Source organism: Chaetodon trifascialis, chromosome 5 (assembly GCF_039877785.1).
Source record: "Chaetodon trifascialis isolate fChaTrf1 chromosome 5, fChaTrf1.hap1, whole genome shotgun sequence".
Lineage (NCBI taxonomy): Eukaryota > Metazoa > Chordata > Actinopteri > Chaetodontiformes > Chaetodontidae > Chaetodon > Chaetodon trifascialis.
This window is the reverse complement of record NC_092060.1, coordinates 24573648-24595170: the sequence shown is the minus strand read 5'-3', so window position 1 is coordinate 24595170 and position 21523 is coordinate 24573648. Positions and strand designations below refer to the sequence as shown.

General features: G+C 40.1%; 1 protein-coding gene across 2 annotated transcripts in view; it reads left to right on the top strand.

The window, feature by feature from the left end:
* Positions 1–21523, top strand: part of lingo2 (leucine rich repeat and Ig domain containing 2) — a 203296-nt gene that overhangs the window by 49090 nt on the left and 132683 nt on the right. For both annotated transcript variants that reach the window (XM_070962111.1, XM_070962110.1), the window contains exon 3: positions 17187–17285. The gene's annotated coding sequence lies outside the window, so the exon portion shown is untranslated. The remainder of the gene's footprint in view (positions 1–17186; positions 17286–21523) is intronic.

Below are 21523 nucleotides of genomic sequence, written 5' to 3'. Positions count from 1 at the left end.
CTCACTGGAACTGAAAGGAGTTTGTTACCTCAGCCTGTCGCCTGTAGCTCTTCATCTAACATCTCACTGTGGCTGCTCGTTCTTGTTCTGTTACTCCCTGTCAATTTCTAACTGATCTGCGGTCAAGAAATGACAAAAATGACCATTGTCTTGGTTAGTGCTTATGTCACTGACAAGCTTAGCATTTCCTGTGACTACTTACATAATAAAAGACAACTTGTGCTTTGCCATTTAAACGGTTTTAATGTGAAGCTGCAGCAGTAGGAAATGCTCGATTTGCATTAGCAGCAACTTAATAAAGCATTTCTTCCTGCAGTGTAGGACACCTAGTTTGTAATACTGCAAGTATATAAATATTTTAGCACTTTCATCAGTTGGCCATAGGATCAATCACCATTGTGTTAACTCATTTGGCGATGAATAGTCATAAAGCAATAAAAAGGAAACAAGCTGGTTTTTATCTTTTTACAGCTTGAACAGATTTGTTTGGTCATGTATTCATTGTCAGTTTTCAACATTAACATTAATGTTCCTCTAGGGTTTTTTTTTTAGTATTAATATAAAATTTACTCACACTGGCTGTGGTTATGTAGTTCACCATCCTGGTTTCTTTTTAATGATTTACTTACTTATCTATTTGGTCATTCAGGTACCACCTCACTGTTGTGTTTTTTGCCATTATTATAGAATTATTTTGGTAAATGCCATGTTCAGTGAAGTCAATAGGTGAAATCAAACGTTGCATAAAGTGGAAGAATCAATGCATTTCCTCCCTATTATTATGAGAACTGGAGTGAAGCCCCATTGGCTTTCAGTCATGCTTACTATTGATTGTGGGCCATAATTTACTTTTGTCCCAAAGCAAGCTTTTCAGCCCATTAAGCTCTGCTCATGGCCCTTTGGCCAGAGCCAGTCTTGGTCTCCATCATCATTAACACCTGTCTGGTCATTAAATTGAGCAGCCAGATAAAGGGACAGAGATTATAGATTCCATCATTGCTCTTCACATCACCTTGGCTAATGATTTTTGTAAAGGTCTAATGGTAAGCATGACAAAAGGCCAAACGGCACCAAAAAGTCACAAGCTACGGCACTGGAACAAGTGTTAATGTGTTGGATTGTTTTATACCTCCACCTTTGACATTCATTATAAAGCAGAGCCCCCAAGTGATCACTGAAGCCTGAGGTTGAATATGCAGTTCATTCTTTAAAACGATCCAGCTGAAGTAATGCAGGATGTGTTTACTCACCTGAAACACATCAAGATATCCTCAGTAACGACTCAACATATTTGATTAGCAGTTACCTTTAAAACGTACAGGTACCTCCTGGTGATTCAACTCATTTTGATGCCTTTTGGTAATTGCGTGTATATGTGTATATATTTATTTAAATTCATTTCATATTTGTATGTATTTTTGCCTCCATCTGCTTATTCCCCTGCAGCGGCATTTCCTTTCCTTGGCCCAAAGCACTTCTGATATTTTGCCATTTAGAGCCATCATTGAAATGGGCTTCCAAGCAAACCTTAAATAATTGTTAAAGTTGCTCTCATGGACTCGTGGAACTTTGGGATACAAAGGGGTTTGTCACTTGTCCATTTTTGGCCTTGATGTAGTTTTGTCCCTCATACAAACTGGGGTTGAAGCCCAGGAATTGCCAGTCCCATTATTTATTTCCATTTCTTGCCAGAATCCACCTCCTGTCACTGAGAAAAACAACTGTGGGAAACTGGAAAATTCAGCATGTGTGTCCACATTCATCTCTGTTTGTGCTGACTTCGATAGACATAATGTAGCTCTTTTAACTACCAGACAAAACCTTGTATATACAGATATTTTGTAACATCCTACACCTGTTTCTTCCAAATACTTTTCATGCTGAAGTGGTGTATTACAGTTCACCTGTTTTGAAATAAATTTGTTAGAATAAGCGTCACCAAATGAAAATGTAGGAGCTGTGAGGTAAGAATTTGCTTTTAACTCAACAAAATCCAACTATGTGTCTGGACCTCAAACCAATACCTCAAACCACAGAAACAACTGGATGCAGTTGTTGCCAGTAGGGTCACTGTTGATCTGCACTACAAAAAGACCATTCAACAGCTATGCACAATAATGGCTTGCACTGTTTTACATATTACAACATATAAATACTTTGGTTTTAAAGACTATTTTCAGTATTGTTGGTGCCGTTGTTTTTAATTCCTCAATGAACACCTTTGATATGTTCAGCTGGAGCACGCTAACACTTCAAATGACACCCTACAGAATTTTCTTACTCCAGAAATTATCTGATGGATTCAAAAATAGCAAAGGCTCAATCAATACATTTTGGTCTGCAAAACATCCCTGCAAAAATGGCAATGGATAGCCTGAAGACTAGAGCACTGACACCTCAGGAAATAAATTAGGCTCATCATCTAGATGGACTTAGCCCCATGTATCATTCAGGAGTTGGATATCACAATGAGTAGCTTGAGAAAAGGTCAAGCTTAGGAAGATTGCCACTTCTCACAGTCTAATCCCTGGCTAAATAAGTGCAACCTCTTGTCAAATGAAACCAAGTGGAATAAAAATGTATGTGTTTTAAAAGGACAAGGTGAAACCTAACAAAAGAAACAAAAGGAAGTTAGTCATGTAAAGAAGTAATCAGTTGGTAAATAGATTACATACACAGATAGTCCACTCCACCAGAAAAGAAGCACTGGAACAGGAGATTATAGATATTTATGGTTGCAGAAATGTTGTCGAGCTGCATAGATTCACAAATAATAAAGGTTAGAAAATTTGAAACGCTGTTCTGTCTGTAGCCTAAACCAGCTGCACAGGTTTGACTGCTCTAATTTTCAAGAGCGTGTGGACAAAGGGTGTTTCAGCAAGCCTTATTTTTCCCTACACAGTAATACTGAAGTGTGATTGAATGTGAGTAATTTTAAATATGGCAGTAGCCTCGCTGAACAGCTGCAAATGAGTAGTGTTCGTCAATACCAAGCGTCAGACTTGACAAAAAGACCATATAAACGCAGATTAAAAGGGACTTGTGGATCAGATGTACCCCAATGTTAGAGTATTTTTCTTCAAGACTGAGGTATTTGTATGTAGTGGAAGACAAAAAAAGAATGGAAACACAAAAAGCAGAATAACTGGATCTATCCCCAGTTACATAACAGTTGCCAGTCGTCGATTTAAGACGTAGCTGTTGCCGTAAAGATTCAATCCCCTATTGATCCACAAAGTGTCAAGTTCATGTCAAAGAGGCCTACACCATTTCCTGATGCATTGCCATGGCAGGGCAAAGAATAAGTCTGAGCAAAGCAGAGAAAAGAGGGGAAAGGGAGAGAGAGGCTGAAGTTACTGTCTGTGCATACTTTGTGTGTGGACGTGGGGAATGAAAGGAGGAAGTAATGTCACTAATATGCACTTGGTTGTGGAAGTAGTGTCATATTGTTTTCTCCCTAAAAGTTTTATGCACTGTTCACACATGTGCTGGAGGCTGACATCCATTGTAAATGAGACCTGGCATTGCAAGTAGAAGTTGAGATGGGCTAAACTTTGTGCAGATGTCCTCTGACACAATTCGAGTTTGGAGTTGATTCCTAATTTACTCCTACTACATTGACCACTTGGAGTTTGCTGCCAGCGTAGATACAGAACCGCAGCGTCAATCAGTCCAATCAGTTCTATTTCTTGCATTGAAAAGCACTGACAAACGGACTGTCCTGCCATCGAGGTATAACAACTTGTATTTAATGAGTGAAGAGTGGCGTAAAGATCAAACGAAACCAGTTTCAGACTGGGAATGAGAATGAGCAGTGAGGACACGCATAAAAGATGGATACTGTGGCTGTCTGCTGGTTTTTCTAAATATAACCCATCATCTGATACACTCCATGTTTTAACATCGTTTTTTTCTTCATAATGCACCCAATCACCTTAAGTTCACTGCACTTATTTGGCTCCCGTCTCTCACCACACTGAGAGATTAAGGCCCCTACTTCACCTTCACCTTCCTCTCTGACTCTGTTGTGCTTCAGTGGGAGCTTTATGCAAGCGCAGTTGATTAGCTGACTGAAGGCAGCTGTGCTCTTCCTCTCCAGGGTCAGGCTCAGATCTGCACAAATATAAAAAAAACATGGTTGGTATTGGATTTCACCTCAAACGCACCAACCAAACAGGTGTAAACATACCAAAAAGCTGTGGCAAAATGTTGTGCAGCAATACTAAATGCTTTCACGTGTCATGCAACCCAATATCTGCAGCATTTTTACTAGCAAACATCCCATGCTCTGTAAAAGGGGCATCCTATTCACTCATATGGAGCATATTCTACTCAACAGCAAATTGCTTAAAGAATTGAGTTATTTTTAAACTGTTTTTACAAAGAAATATATTGAATATATTTTCACACAAAAGAAAAACACTCAATACAATGGGACGTGCCATTTATCCATTTCCTGACACAGCATGTGTTATTGGCAAGTGGTCTGTTGATGACACAGCATGTGTTATTGGCAAGTAGCCTGTTGATGCTGTGTTCTCTGATGTTCTGTAAATATGAACTGCCTGCTACAATAACCGTACATGTCAATCTACTAGTGGTAGCTGCAAGTAGCACATGTAGGGGCTACTGATACCTTCCTACTGGCATCACAGATTTTTGAAGTGTGGCAGGACAAGCAGCGGTGTCATCAGTCCGAAGTATTGAAATCACAAGTAACAGATCACAATACTAGAGTTAACCACTCTCTCAAAAACTGAGAAGTATCAGTCTTAAAATCCTAGAAATCACTTGGGATGTTGGCATACATACAAATAAGTAAGTCACATAAAGAACACTTACAACTTAAAGAGGTATTTCAACGCTGGAAAGACAAGAAAAGGGGTTGTGTTGAGTTCCCTTTTGTTCAAAAGGTAGAAAGCCTACAACAACCAGAATGCACTGGGCACCCCAACACTCCCATTGGTAGGTGACATGGTGGTTTGGCGTTGCTGTCCTGGTCAGAAACACTGTCATATTACAGCTAAACAGTACACTGAAATGTCTGAAAACATTCGAGGCAATAAAAAGGCAATGCAGTAACACAGTCTTCAGGACTGCATAGTTTGAGTTTGCTGCTCCTCTTGAAGTTCTTTTTTATAGGATGGCTTTGGAAATGTCATGTTTGTTCATCCAATCATAGTGAACATTCGTTCTTGACGTCAAACCCAGGAAAGTTAAGGTTAGGGTAAGGAGCTGGGGTGAGCTGTGTTTGCTATGATTGGATTATTCTATCACCATCCCAGGAAAAAAAAACATTGTGCCCCTCGCTCTAGTCGGCTGTCCGCCCGTTGCCTGCACCCAGAGCTCCAAGTGAGGTATCAAAAGAGGAAAGGAGGGCTGTGTCAGAGTTTACAGGGGGAAAGACGTAAATAGACTTGATATCTTGACTTGACATAGATTTCTTTTTGTGTTGTGCTGTCTGCTCAAATATTTTTTATTTTAGTCTTATGTCATTGCATACTACTGTCTGTCTGTGTTGAATGGTTATTCTTGCCCCAGTTTCTTGCCCCAGACGTCAAGTATTGATGAAATATTTGATGAATACCTGTAAAAGGACAATGTGTAGAAAAAAAAAAAAAACGAAATAAAACATGACAGTCATGACAAGAAGTCACAGCAATCTGACATCAAACAGGACAACCTACCAACCTACCAATTATTGTCTGACAAATGAGAAAATAAGAAACGAAAATTCCCACAGTTTCTCCAGTTGGCAGGTCAACCTCTTCAGCCCATCACCTTACCTGATTCTGTGCCTTCTTCCACAAACTGCAATGACACAGAGGCTTTCGCAAACTGCAAACACTTTTAAATACAGTCAGAACAGTCGCAGGGACCAAACCACTTACTCTCAGCTTGCTTTACCCCAGCTGGGATTTTACACTTCTGCAAGGAAGACCATCATGCCATGTAAGTTATTGTCATTTATGCAAAGTCGGGAACAAGGAAGAACAACTCACACAAATGGTCCATAGTGTAGAAGATAATACAGACGGTGGAGATGAATGTACTGTTTTCTTATTGAAATGGAAGGAGATATTGTATTCTAACCTTTAACCACAGTGTAGTAAACAAGTAGTTGTTAGCAGTAAAAGGAAATAGCTATAATGATCACACAGTGAAATACATGATTACATATACTGAATGCTTATGATTGTGGCCACAAATATTTCATAGAACATGAAAAAACTAAACAAGCATACGACACACAACGTTTGTTATCCATACACACAATAACAACAATACTAACAACAATACTAACAGCAAGCAAAACACTTTTCTGGTGTGACGGCAAAAAGATAAAGCTCTAACCAACAGCAGATGAGGCAATTTAAAATCATTCTTTAGTGATTGTAAGCACACTGAAAAAAAAAGCGTCTTTTGTGCGATACTAAAGGAGTTACAGAAAGTAAACAATGAAATTACTTGCAGCTTCATCGTTGAGTATTTGTCTTATCACATCAGCCAAAAACAATCGGCATTGCTCCTGGTGATAAGCCAATTGATTTCCACCTAGGATAACAGAAATTAAAAAAATGCCAACATGTCTGTTTCACAGCAATATTAAATACATTAAATGTATTTAACAGACATGAATCAATGGACTCATTTTGTATCTTGTTGACTTGCGAATGCACAACTTGCGGCTGCCGTCAGTGGTAATAAGCAGAGTGGACTGAGAGAGTGGCAAAGAAATACCTGTCTAGATGGAAAACAGAGAGAAATCAATTAGAAAGGATGCAGATAACGCCTGACATTTCTGCTAACACCAAAGAGATTTTTATCTACGAGATGAATGCTTGAGCTGGTGCTGTTTGATTGGACTGTCCTCTTTGACAGCTGGGGCTGCAGAGAGGCCAGGTTATACATACATTCGTTGATAGAAAAGCTTCTTATAGGGCTTCTTTGTCATTAGTCAGTATGATTGTGTTGATTTAGCTTCTGTTTTTATGGTTGCCCATGCAGACACTGTCTACAAGTTATCTTTCTACTGTCTATTACATACATGTTTTAAATTATATGAAAGTGTAACCCCATATTGTTATGCTGTTTTTGTTTTACATTCAATTCAATTTCAATCACGAAACGTCATGATAACTTACTGCATGCAAACTGTATCATATAAGTATTTTTTCAAGTGTTTTCTAATGTGTTTTTCATTTACATTTAATCATCTAAACATGATTATATCTTCAGTTTTAAGAGCTTAATTGTCTATGTATAAAATGTAATAAGAATGGTTTCACTAATTTGAAAGTAGAGGAATGAAGCAATGAAACATGACATGCATTTACTGCGTGATGCACTTGTATTCCATTGCGTGACTCAAACTGTTCCTCTCATTTGTCGTTGAGGCAAAAGTACATATACTTAATTCATATGCCTGAGTCATTTTGTCAGACTTTGTCAGATGAAAGAAACATTCAGCAAGTTGAATAAAATAAAATAATGGTGGATTCCCGAGGGCACAGTGCCGCACAAATGGTTGGGATTTGCATGAAACAGATGAAATATGATAATAGTAGATATGTATAATTGTTCATGGGTCACACAGATGGGCAGAGTCGAAGCAGACATTTGCTAAGGCACTTAGATCAAGAATAACTCATCGTAGCACAGAGCACACTGTGGCACAGGCACACATGCAAAATGTCGTGCTGAATTTGTTGATTATTTGGGCAAAGCTAACTCCTTTTTTTTTGAGAAAGAAGCAGTTGTTTATATAAAACACTATCACACACTGTGCTAAGGGACAAATCGGGTTGTCACTTAGAGACAGATTTATTTGAGAAATAACATAATTCTAATTGTCCGGAAACCAGCATCCCATCAGTATCATCGTCACCCATGAAATTAAATTTTCACTAGACTAGCTCTGAGTTGATAGAAAATGCTTCAGGTACAAAGGAAGGAAAAAAGCTCTAGTTTGATTCCTTTTCACAGTGGTCAGGAGTTTTTTTTTTTTTTTTTTTCCGGGGGGGGGGGGGGGCTGCTGCAATCTTCAGATGATATTTAATATACATTTAACGTAAATTCTGTGTTTTTTCAACTTTCAGCTGCATGGTCCATAAGGGTAGTTGAGTCAGTGTGGACCACATTGCCTTGCTGCCCTTGCTGCCCTCACCCTTAATGTCAAGATAACAGCGATGGACTGGATGAAACTAATGTACCTCTAACCTCTAATTGACCCCTTCGATGCAGACCGACAAATAAAATAAATCCTGCCCTTTATTTCCAGGAGTAGCTCGAAACTGATTGCTTTGCGACGGCTGCTTCAGACCATTGATGTGCCCTCAGTTTGAACGTTGATATACTCTGTATGTGATCTACATGTCTGATACTGGAGATATTGAAAGGTAGTTTACCAATACTGAAGTCACTGAGTAATTAAATGTCTATTTTAGATTGATTTCCTGGTTGATTGATAGCCTCACATAGATAAACCAAAACTTTCCAATAAATTGTGGGCCTAATTAACACAATCATGTCTTGGAAGAAGCCGTCTGCTTCTTTATACAAATGATTCCAGTCTTAGATTCCAGTTTCTTTCAGGTCACCTTCTTCTGTGGATCTGTTTGTGTTTTCCATGCAGTTTGAAGGTGTAAGGACTCCAGTGAGTTGTACATGTACAGCTGTATATATATGTATGTATATATGTGTGTGTGTGTGTGTGTGTGTGTGTGTGTGTGTGTGTGTGTGTGTGTGTGTGTGTGTGTGTGTGTGTGTGTGTGTGTACACACACACACACACACACATATATGTATATATGTGTGTGTAGCTGATGGCAGCTGCTGATGGCAGCAGCGATGCCTCCTTTCACTGTTGGCCCTGTGAGGCAGGTGTGGAAAAATTAATAGGCACCATTGTGGGTGACAAAATAATGCTACCCTCACCTCCTCCAACCTTTAATTTGATACAAAATCTCATATCAGTATTGATGAGATTATGGCATACCTGGCTCATCACTGTTTAGTCAACATGTTATCCTAAATTACTGACACTGTATTCAGAGTTGATTCGTTAAAACCTGTCTGCTTTAACGTACATGGAAACAAATAGGAAACTAATTTGTAAAATACCACAGGCATATGCAGATTTTGTTCTGCAGGATCACAGTCTGAAGAGGTGTTTGTCATCTTGTCATCCGGTCGTACAAATGCCATCATTAAAAAAGACTGTATTATGCTCTTTCCAGGCTCATGCTTTCATTTGAAGTGTCTCAGCAGAGAGGTTTACATACTACATACATTTTTAAAAAACATTTTTTTCATGCTGTCTATTGCTGCAACGTTCTAGACCTCCTTAAGGCCCACCTCCCAAAAATCCCAGTCTGCTCTGCTCTTCCTTTGGCGTGGACTTTGGGCTTTGGACATTTCACATGCACAAACAAAAGCTATATAACACACTAAAGGAAAGTGGAAGAGCCAAAACATAACACAGCCTTTTTAATTACTAGCTTCCAAATTGTTTCATCATCATCAGAAAAAAAAAATCATGATCATCTTTGGCATCTTTGGCTTTCTGTAGAGGCATGTTCAAACTTTGATACAGCTTGCTGCCATCTTGGCCATCACCACAGGCAGAAATTCTGAATTTCAGCAGAGCTGCACCTGTGAAGTAATCTTACAGAGTGGAATATGTCAGATATTCACTTGCTTTTCGGCCCACAATGTTTGGAGACTCTTTGTTTCCCTTTGGCTTGCCTGATGTTTGACATTCTTCACCAGCAACTCCTTTACCTCAGCTGGAATTCATTTCTGGTGAGCTGGAGAGCTCTCTAAACCCTCACATCTTCCAGCAGTGAAACAACCACATGTGGACTGGCTCATGAAAATTGAGACATCGAGCACAATGCAGTGCTATATTTCCATAAGTCTTCTTTCTCTCAATCTGCTTCCATGAAATCCTTTTTGATCATGTGCAATCCCTCCTCAGTACCTGGCTGCTGACCATTTTCTACACACAAATGTCCATTTGGCACGAAGAATGCAGCAGACATGATTCTGCTTAACATTTCCAAGCCGGACAAATTGGGCTAAGATACCAGCTGTTAAGCATGGGAAGGCTAATCAGTTTAGCAGAATGCTGAGGATTATGCAGTCAAAGAAAAGTTGTTCTAAACACAATATACTGCAGAGGACAACACATCTGCTGTGGGTTTTGTTATCTGAGATATTTCCTCTTGTTCACTCTGGAAGCTCGTCTTTGCCTTGTTATTTGCTTGCTGCTGTTTACCACAGGCCTGTTGTGAAGAAAGTGTCCAATTAACTGTGGATTTGGTGGCATGTGCTATCACATCAGGGTTCCCAGAGTCTCGCGTCATATGCGCTTGTGTGGCAGGGTGTGAGGGCTTCAGGCCAGCAGTTTTAAATCACTTCCCTCAGCTAAATGTAGTGCATAAAGCATTGCATGTCTGCTTGTGATAAAAAGAAAGAGACACAGGGAGCGTTTCAGAGAGACTGTCAGTAAGACAGAGTTTATGTGCTCTGTATAAACTAAGCCTAACATTACAAAATGGTAACTACAATAATAAATATAGCAGCAAGCAGTGATTCAGATTTCAAGCCCTTCTGTGCTCAACAGAAGGAAGCAGCTCAGTGGGCAAAAATTAAAGCCATGAGCAGCAAAGAATGAGGCTCAGCCTTCACAAAGGTGAGTAAAGTCACTTCAGCTCGTCCGAGTCTGTTTAAAGAAGGAGTGAGACCAATCACACACTTATTCATCATCTTCAGGATTTCAATAATTGCACACTCAAAGTTCCTCCATTTGTCCCCCCTTTATCAGATTTGAACAAAACTAGGTGTGCATATTCAGGAGGTGGCGCAGGATGTCCCCAATGAATTCAGGCAGGATTGCTCAAAGCCATCTTGAGTTATGAGCAAATGCGTGATAGGCCACACCCCCTGGCACCAATCAATAAGGTACTTCAGATTTTGGTCAACACTTGCCCCATAGAATGGACTCCGGTTTTGAGGTAGATATTTTGGGTATTTGCGGCTCCCTTTCAGGTCAGGCTCAAAGTCCTTTGGTTAGCCTATGTCCAAACACAATTTTTTTTTTTTTTTTCTGGGGTGGGGGTGGGGGGGTTGTCAAAAAGTTCTATTCATATTACTGTTTTTACAAAAAATTCAAGATGGTGGAAAATCCATCATGGCAGACTTTTATGGTTGAAGAGGCTTTTTTGCAGTGCAGGTTGAGCTGGACCTGTGTGTCCAATTTCAAGTCAGTCAGACTTACGGTGTGAGGTGTGGGCCCTTTCCAAAGTTGGATTTTTGGGCCTTGATTGCAGCACCAACATCTGGCTGGTTGGGTTCGCATTTGCACATTATTTCCTGTTATTGGATTCCAGTCATGTTTCATATTTCTAGCTCATTCCACCTTGTGGCCATTTCAGCTGCAGCACAAGGCTACTGCAACTACTACTACTACTACTACTACCACTACTAAAATACAGAATTGGAAGGAATTAAGAAGCAGTCCTTGAAATCTCCGGTTTTGACACTTCCATAACTTTTGCACTGGGCATGAGAGGGTGGGGTAGGCTCCTTTTTTGGTTTTCTCTCTGCAAATTGTTCAAGACTGGCCTCATAAAACAAGGTCCCAAGGTTCAGACACTGTCGGAGTCTGACTCAGGCGCTGTGTGCTACAAGCAATGATGCAATAAACCTTTGTTTAGGGAAGTACTCACACAGCATTAGACTGTGGTGGTCACTGAGCTCTCAGCATGGGGCCAAAGGCACAAGTATTTCCATGCTCCAGCCTTTTTTAATCGTTTCCAAAAGGGACGTTTTTTGATGCAGTCTGGCAGGTGGGTTTGCCTTTATCTTCTCCTTCTGTTTATGTTTAAAGCGCTGACACTTTCATGACACTGTTTCCTTTTTTGTTTCATCTAAGGCGCATATAGATCTGCTTGCAAGGATATGCCTGTGACCCAAAAGTTTCTGTGCATTTCTTTGTGACATTTTAGCGACCTTTTGAACTAATAGTCTCCATGTTGCTATGCAGTCTGTTTTATTCACTTTTCCTTTGTGTGTAAAAATGTAAGAGAGCTGAATTTGCTTTTTGTCCATTCTGTTTTATTCTCTTTGAAGAGAGACAGTTGAAAAGAGGATGGGGGAGGTTGTTAGTACTTTTGATAAAGCTACTCCAAGCAATATGGTTTGGAGGCTGGTAGGGTGTCTACATGCAAATACTGAGCTATAGAGTCTAATTGGATGTCAGAATATGTGCTATGCTGTCATCTCCATCAACCACTTCACCAGTTAGTTGAAGATCCCATCATACTCTGGTGGTAATGTAAATTCAATGCATTGGAATGTAATTTAGCATGGAGCCAAAAGACATTTTGAAAAAAAATAGACCTATGTGTCACATCATCAGTTTGAACTGTAGAACACCCGATTTGTTAATTTTACAGGCTACTGTTCTCCTCTTTAAGATGTTGCAATGAGCTATGATCTACAAAGACACTAATAGGCACTTTAACAGCTCTGTATTTGAGACGCTGTGATGGAAGAGAAGCATTATATTATATTATTTGTAAAATAAAATGTGGGAATGGTTGTGAATAAGCTGTATCTACAGTAAATAGTACACATTTCCAAGAGATCTGCAAATCAGGATCACCCCTATATTCACTCAGCATGCAGCCATTAAGTAATTTATGACCTGCGCTAATGTGTAACTTGAAATTGTTAGTTCGGTCAGTGCAAGAACATACTTCGGGCACAATGTAGTGGCAGGACCAGAAGTTACTGTTGTTTGTGCTCCTTGCTGTGCATGTAATTTTATTGAGCTTTGGATCATTGCGACTGGGCCCAAAAGCCTCCTTTGGCATGTTTATGTCATCAATTGAATTGAATACACAAAGTTCGACTTTCCCTTCATGTCTTGCTCTATAATGAAATCGCTGCCTGGAGTGTGGGTTGAGTAACACTGTTGCAGATGATGACTCCAGCCCTGTTTTGAGTCTGGCTGAGTTCAGACCTTGAAACCCACAGAATTGAAATGTGAAATAATTCATGATAGAGGATGTAAAAGCTGGTCATAAATCCAGCAGAGAAATTGTGATGTGCTACAAAGGCTTAAGGAAACAAGCCAGTGATTGAAAGGATTTTATTGCACATTTGAAACCGTGTAGCCTGCAGGGCTGAAGAAAAACAACAACAAAAAGCAACTGAAAACTCCAGCTGCAGGGATATAAATTAGCTAAACTAATTTCAGTGATTGCCAATGTTACCTGGTCAGCTTTGGAAAGCAGGACATTCATAGTTTGTGGTATTTACATAACAAGGCAAAAAGAGAATGAATACGCAGTGAAGTGAGTTGAGCCTTGTTGACAGCGTGCCCTTTTGTTCCTGGTGAGGACAGTTGCTAGATTGAATTGATCTGACTTTAGAGCCTAACCATTTATCTTGGTCAGTCATATCTGATCTGTGGCTGTCAAGTGCAGACAGGCTCCTCTGAGAAATAAACTGCTTGGAGAGCTACTGAAGGATCTACTTTACCTCTCTACCATGGCAGTAGCATTTCCTTTACATGTCATGGGTGTTTGTTTCTCGGGAATGACCGAGTCTTTCAATAATAACATATTTTGATTTGAAACAGTTAGTCAATTAAGCGATTAGTCAATTAACTGTAAAATAAGTATCAATTATTATGAATTTTTATTATTATTAAATGTAGACTTTCGTATTTGATGGCAAACTGAATATTAGAAGCTTTCATACTGTTTTTATACTGTACGGATGATATTACACTGGGCTGCTACTCCCGTCCAGTTACACTTTTCACGGCTTTAATTTCACATTTGAAAGGGGAGAGCTGAGGAGTCGGTTGGAGCCTGACGTTCAGCTCTGAGAAGCACTTGGTAGAGGCACTCCTTCTCAAATTCTCCATCAGAATGAGGTTTTAGCTTCTTAGCTATTAGCTCGCTCACCACAAAACTTGCTTGCACATCACTGTCTCTGTCAGAATGTGGTCTTATGCAAGCTGCTTGTTGGGCATCCAGACTCCGCCAGAGAGTGTTAACTTTGTCCAAGCACATTTGTCCTTGCAGCTCACCCAGTTTAGCACGTTTGTAGCTGTATTAACGCTCGAGGCTTTTTTTTATTGCACGCTGGCATCTACTTTTCTTTTCTTGATAGTCGCCATGTTGTATGTCATCCATAACATGTAACCACTATGTGTGTTGCGTCCACCCTGACTGTGACCCGGACAGGCATATAGCTGGACGGATGTGTTGGTCTACTATTATGTGTTATGCTTTTATATCACAGAAAAAAAAATTATGAATGGCCTTGTGGGCTGAATCAAGCAGTCATGGAGGTTGCATATGGCCTGGAAACCAGATGTTCCCCATCCCTGATCCAGAACATAACTATCAGATTTAAAAAAGATAATGAAAAGAATTGTTAGTTGTAGTTGTAATAATGTTATGATAAAATAGCACAGATTTTATGATGACGTGTGATTTTGGTTCCGATTATAATGAAAAAAACTACTTAGCCAAAATAATTTCAGTAAAGTTTCATCGCAGTGATAACAGTAGTAACATTTGGTAGATGATGGGGTTAAAAAAGCCTTAATTTCCAATCAGTTTAGCAGAAACATCGTAACGTAAATAAGAGAATGCTCCATTACTTTGCTCCGGCTCTAGCAGAATGCTGTTGGTCCTGCAGCCATATTTTCCTTGGAGATTTTCACTTTAGTTCACTTCTCTCCAAGGACCCCACTGGTAAAAAAGCAAAAAATGATTCTATTGGCACAGTTGCAGCTCAGCACTGTCACTCCAATTTAGAAGGCTGTGAGCTGATCCTTTTGACCGTGTCTTCCGCTACCTGGGCCATTTCTAAGCCACAGATGATCATCCTCAAGGGACCCTCATTAAGTCTTTGCTCCAATTAAGCCACACTCATTTTGCCGCAGCACAATTGCTCTGTACCGCAGTGCACAAATCCTCCAACAGTGGATTAGGCTGATCAGTGGGTGGGATGAAAATAGCAGCATTGGTAAGTCGGTGGAAGATGTAGGCATTTCTCAGGTGTCAGCAGTCACTGCTCACACGTCCGGTGGTGTGCATCAAACAATTTGAGTTCAAGGAAGCCATATCAGATGTGGAATTATACTAAATTTGTAGCTACAGTAGATATGGCCTATTTAAGTGGCTCAAATGTGGCTTAGCGAGTGAAAGCACTGAGCAAGCTAGTACTGCTGAACTTTGATATAGTGAGTAAATTCCTGCAGGCATTAAGAGTTTGGGGGCCTAAATTTTTCTTATCCTTCACAGTTTTATAATCTGTTATGAATCCAGCTGCAGTACGCATGACAGTGGCTGGGTAAGTTGTCTTCAAGTCTTTTTTGTCTCAAGATAGAAGTATTGATTTGTAGTCATGACATTCATATAAACTATTATCATCAAGTAGGTAAACATTCGGTTGTGATGTTTATAGGTAATTTAAAAAATGGGAAATTCACATTTTGCGGTTTATTATTAAACTCTACTGTATATGTTTCCTGACACTGCTTCCCAACTGAAAGCGATGCAAATGAGTGAACGTCAAAATGTTTCAGTTTTTCACAAACAGCTCACAAAATAAAAATAAAATTCATCCCCTCCCAGGCTGCAATATCACTCATAGTATATCTGGAGAATTTTTCACAGTCCATCTGCTAGAGGTCAAGTACAGTGATGGAAAAAAATCAACACAGCAATGCACAAACAAGAACTAATAGAATATTTTACAGCGTCTTTAAGTTGATGCATTCACTCTCAGGGAATTTAAATAGGAAAAAATGAGTAGTTAACAAAAGAATATACATAGGTTTTATTATAAGGATGATGTTCAACAGAACTAATCCTGTGTGGGGGCACTTCAGAGTCCAGTGACATCAACACTATGCCCCCATTACACCCAGCACTACAAGTTTCTGCATCGTCATGTATTTTGAGTTGCCTAAAACTGCTGAACTCTACCAGTGAAAGGAATCGATTTTATTGGTAAGCTTTCAAACTCCAGTCAGCACATCATTTTGAACATCGATGGTGCTGGTATAACTTCTGACAGACCACGTTGTCAGTGACAGCACCCTGACAAGGTGATGACCAGTGGATCTGACTGCCAAATTTTAGCTGACAGCTGACTTACGCTGACTGAAATAACTTCCAGCCATCATTTGATTTGATTTGTCAGAATTCTTCACTAACTCCTCATAGTGCTACTTTTAAATTGGCACAGTCATTCCTATCCATATCATTACCTTCTTTCTGTTCAGCATGCTTTTACTATCAATGGTTTTTGGTTGATCACTAAACCGCTTTTAGAGCATTTCCTTGACTTGTTTATACACATGGTGGCTTGAATGTAGTTTTGGCATTGTAAGAGATCAGCCTAGTTTCACAGATCATGAGTGTAGCCTGTTTGGAAGACATACTGAATGACAAGAACAAGTAAACCAGTGTTTTATGGGGCAGATGCTTGGCAATCAGTTACCTGTTTAATTCTGGCTGCTTTATGGTCGACTGAACGTGTTGCTCTCTCTCAATCAATGAACAACGCTGTCAACCCAGACAAGCACAGCAAGCATGGGCGAATGCAGAGACATCAAGCAGCACTGGTGATTCATCAAGGGAAAGTAGCTAATGTTGCTCAATAAGTAGCTACATTTGTCACTATGCTTGTCTGGGGGAAAAAGTGTCTAAAAAGGTCTTAAAAGTCAGTTGGTTTTTAGGTGTGCTCCCTTGAGTTGCCTTTAGATCGCTCATGTGCATTTCAACAATGAGTCAGTAACGGACATTCGCTGTCCAAGTACACCACAGAGTTAAATGGCATGAGCCCCGCAAATGCTGCTCTCTTGTCTTCCCCACCTCAAATGTTGGTGTAATGAGCCATTCAGTGGCAGCTGTTTAAGCAGAAAAATGATTGTTGGCCAGGCAAGGAGAAAGATGCTGTGCAGATGTCATACAGGTATTTTCTTGCCTACTAAGCGGGTGTGGTTTAGCTAATGTTCTTACTTGGACTGACATTTTTTTTCAAGGATGTTTATCCTGGATCGCTGGGCATTTGTGGTGGCTGAGTTGGTTTGAGTCGTGAGCTCACTCCCCCATGTCTGCTCTGATTTGTGTTTCTTTTGTTTTCTTTCAGACCCTGGAGTAAGTGACCTGTGAATAGAGTCACAGTGGGGATAGGACTTCTTTGCTTCTACAACAGTGTATGGACATCTGACATTGGGAAGCCCAGCAGGTATGTCAAACTACATTCATATCTTCTGGTAATTGTGGATGTTTTTGACTTTTTTTGAGTTTTGAGTAAATCAGGTTTGGATTAAAAGGTCAGTCTTGAACAATAAAAATCCACACCAACCACGGCATGCTGATTCCAGCACGCACACAAGCTATATAGAGCATATCCAAACATAATTGCAAGGTGATTTACAAGATAAAAACTAATGCTTAAATGGTAGCATTTCCCACCATATTATAAAAAAATACAACCCAGGAGTGAGGGAGCATCAGCTGCAGGAGGCAGAGGGTCAGGGGACACAGGGGAGACTGACCACTGCTCAGTTGCTTGGACATCAACGTGTAGCTGGTAGTAAAAGCTAACCATCCATGAGAAGCTACTGTCTCTCTGCTGGAATGACAGGGAGTCTGATGGACCTTTGACAGCAAACTTATGATCCATTGAGAGAGTCCGTGTAGGTACCTGTGTTGCAGCTGGGTTAGCGGCTGTACTATGAGAGGCTGTCTGGTGTGTTAGTACATAGCTGCTACAAGCTCAATTCAGCTTTTTAGGTTTTTTGTTTTTTTTTAACACGAAGTCAGCATTGATTATGTGTATACAGAAAAAACAATAGTGTATCGCTCCTCTTTAACACCTTTAGCTTTGTTTGGCCCAGCAGCAGCAACGCATCGAAAGTGGTGCATCTCAAAGCAAAATTAAGCCCTGTTCTCACAACTGTCACCTTTCTCACCCAACTGGAGTTTGATGTCACTGTGCCATCTGCCTCAGTATTTAAGGTCCCCTGACAGTGACAGCCCAATTACCACTAGTTTACAATATATCACAGATAATTAACACATTTGTTATCCTCAACTTGAGCTTAGATTAGATTTTCGGCATTGCACGGCCTGAAATTTATCACATCGCATGTGTGGTGTTGAGTTAAATTGAGATTCTAGTAACTAAGCAATTAGAGTGGTGAGCAGTGTAGGGTATTACATGATACAGGTCAGATTTGTCCTCCATGTCCTCATTTTTGGAAAAAGCACCGCAGCAAGTGGAAAGGAAGGAAGAAATTTATGGGGCTGCTCACTGGGATTTTTCTATTTTTGGAAATTATAAACATAGATAGGCCTTTCTGTCTTTCCGGACACCTCTCTCAAATCGCATATCAGAGTGTTAAAACCTAATGCTGTCACACTTACAGGACAGCCACATTAAATGAATTTTGCCTATGATTTTTTTCCAATGTAGGCACCTTCTGCAGTTACGGAGGTTTGACATGATAGAGTTAAGGCTGGGTATCGTTCAGAAAAGTTTTGAAACTGGCCTTCATACTTTTTTCGCCACCAATAAATAAAATCATAATGAATATAAATAATAATGTTTGTTGGCCGTCCAAAATCAGCTTTGCCTCAGCTCCAGGTTATCCATCCCTGTGGTGATGAGGAGAGGATGGACAATGTGGTTCAAGGTCTTACTGACAAGCAGATAGAGGTTAGCTGCACAGGCTAGCTAACAAGCAGCACAGAGTTCAGTGAGTTATGTCATAAGCAAAAGTAATTAAAAAAACAAACAGTGAGCCCTTCTCTTGGTGTAATATAACACTTTGCCTGCGTGCATCTATGAAGAACGACATTAGACAGCCAATCACCAGCATTAGTAGATCTTGGTACAAGCATGCTGCATGGTTATTGGCTCTTTGACACTGATGAGATTCACTCGAGTATTGAAATTTGATATTGAACGAGAAGGTACTCTTTTATAATCGATAGTGTTGATGCACTACACAACCCCAAACACAGTAGAAGTCATAAGTGGTACTATGATTTAGGCAATTATATATTGAATCAAATTATTCGTCAAGTACCTTTTACCAAACAACTTGGAATTTGGAAGCAGATTTCCAATACAGCGAAAGACAAGAGATCAAAACAGGAAATGAGAAGCTCGTCCAAAATGGTATCACCTGCTTCATGAGCAGGCCTGTCCTGTTTCAACGCAGGTCTTACCTTCGTAGTTCTTTTGTCTTGAAAAAAAAAAAAAAAAAAAAAGGACAGAAGGAAAAAAATAGTTCATGTGACTCACTAGCCTCAACGTCGCTTCCCACCGCTTTGAGGCATCAAAGTGACATTTTCCTCCCAAAGGGCAGAGATGACACAGAATGAATTGGAGGGTGTCTGGCCAACATGCTTAAATCCCCATCCTTAGATGCCAGTGCTGCATGTTCAAACCTAATGGGTCTGGTTAAGTTTTCAACTATTTGCCTTTCATGTCACTTTTTCAATAAAAAGGCCCAGGCAAGATGTGGCAAGAAAGACTGGGACCGGTTGGAAATTAATGTGATCTCGTTGGGGAAGGGACTGTGCTGAACGATGTGTGGAAAGAAAATGTGTCCCTCTGAACTCCCTCGCTGCCGTGAGGCATAACACAATTAGACTTTAGATTGTTTTTTCCTCTCCCTCTGCCCATCTGATTTCTGCTCTTGCCAGGCTATTCTCTTTCATCTGCTTTATTCCTCTGTATTGTCATAATGTAGCAGACCCTGAGTGCTCTCACAGATCACTGGTACAGCTTATCAGTGAAGTGGTGCCGCTTCAAATTGGGTCCCTTAATTTAGTCTCTCTACATTCATTCTCAGGATTACACTTTCAGGGGAAAAGGCTGTCGTGGTGGAGAGGCAAGATAAACATACTTTAGGTAGAACATTCTAGAGTAGTACATGAAAATCTCATGTAGAGTTTAGAAACTGAGGGAAGAAAGAAACGTGTGTTTGCAGCTCTGAATGCTGAAGCGGGTCTTTGCTTTTGGAAACAACTGCCCTGATCAATCTTCAGCAGTGCTGGGGAGATAAGTGCAAGGTAGGTTGACATTGGGTAAAAAGTTAGGAAAAATTTTAACCCATCCCAGAAATATTTTCCGACTCTGTTATAGCTCGATTTATATGCTGCAGTATCTGGAACTCAGTAAAAAAAGAATGCAGTGCAGTTCAGCTGTAATCTCAACCAGCTTAACCTATAATATTTAAATGATCAGATTTACATTAATTAAAGAAATGATAATCACCCATTTTTGTACTGATTGTTCTGCGATCGTGCGTGCTAACACAGAGCATACTGACGTACGGAGTACAACAAGAAGTGCCTACAATACCTCAGGTGTTTCAGAGGAGCAGTGCAGGATGTACCATAGAGACAGACGTATACTGACTGTTCAAGGTTTTCACTACGAGCATAGTAGAATGGCATTCAGTATGGTTGCAGTTGTGAAGGGAGTCTAGCAGAGTCCTTAACCAGTGTGCCTGGTATTTTTACTGAATTTAATGGGTATGTTTACCTACTGTCTGGCTCATACATTAGGGTATGCTGCATTTTCTGACTTGTTGTGCGATGCTGATGTCATGAGCCGGTTTCAACGTAACCAGAGCAGCTGTCTCCAAATTTACATTTCACATTGTTTTGAGGCACTACTCTTGGATGTTAGAGTTGAAACAATATTCATCTGTGGCTGCACTTTACTGGAACGAATGTAAAGGCATGATTAAGCCATTAAGGCCACATCTGCCAGCCTAATTCCTTTTTAATTTGCAGAGAACTCTGCTGTATATTGCTACAGTGGATGTGACATTTTGATTAAGCAAGGGCTGTAAAACTGATTACCACGAAGTTGCAGAGGGCTACTGCTCACATCACTGTGGAGAATAGTAACCAGAGGTCCGCAGTGGCTACCACTGCCAAACCAGCACACCCCAGAAATCACACTGACCTCCTGACTCACATTAGAGCAACCTGTGGCACACACTGAACACAGAGAACAGTAGAGGCAGCCACAGTTTATTTGCCTCAAATATAGTGCTTTCATACCAGTAAAACCAGTGGGATTTTATGGAATGCTTGGACTCTACAGCTGAGCTTATTACATCAGTGTATTTAAATCTATTTTAAAGACTTTTTCCATGGTAAATCCCTCTTGAGAGTTTCCTTTTTTAATACTGCCTTTGGCATAAACACTGGGACTGGAAATAGAACTCTCAGATTAATTTGACACACAGAATGCCAACTTGAAACACTGAAGCGCAGACAGAAAGCATGGAGAATGCCAGTAAATACTGTACAGTATATATGTTCAACTAAATGATTTCTGGTTTGCATAGATAATTCCTAATTTATTGCAGCAGTAAAGCATAATCTAGATGTACAGGGGTTAAAGATATGGGACTGATGAGAGAAGAGTTTATTCCACAACCCTGATTCCTAAAA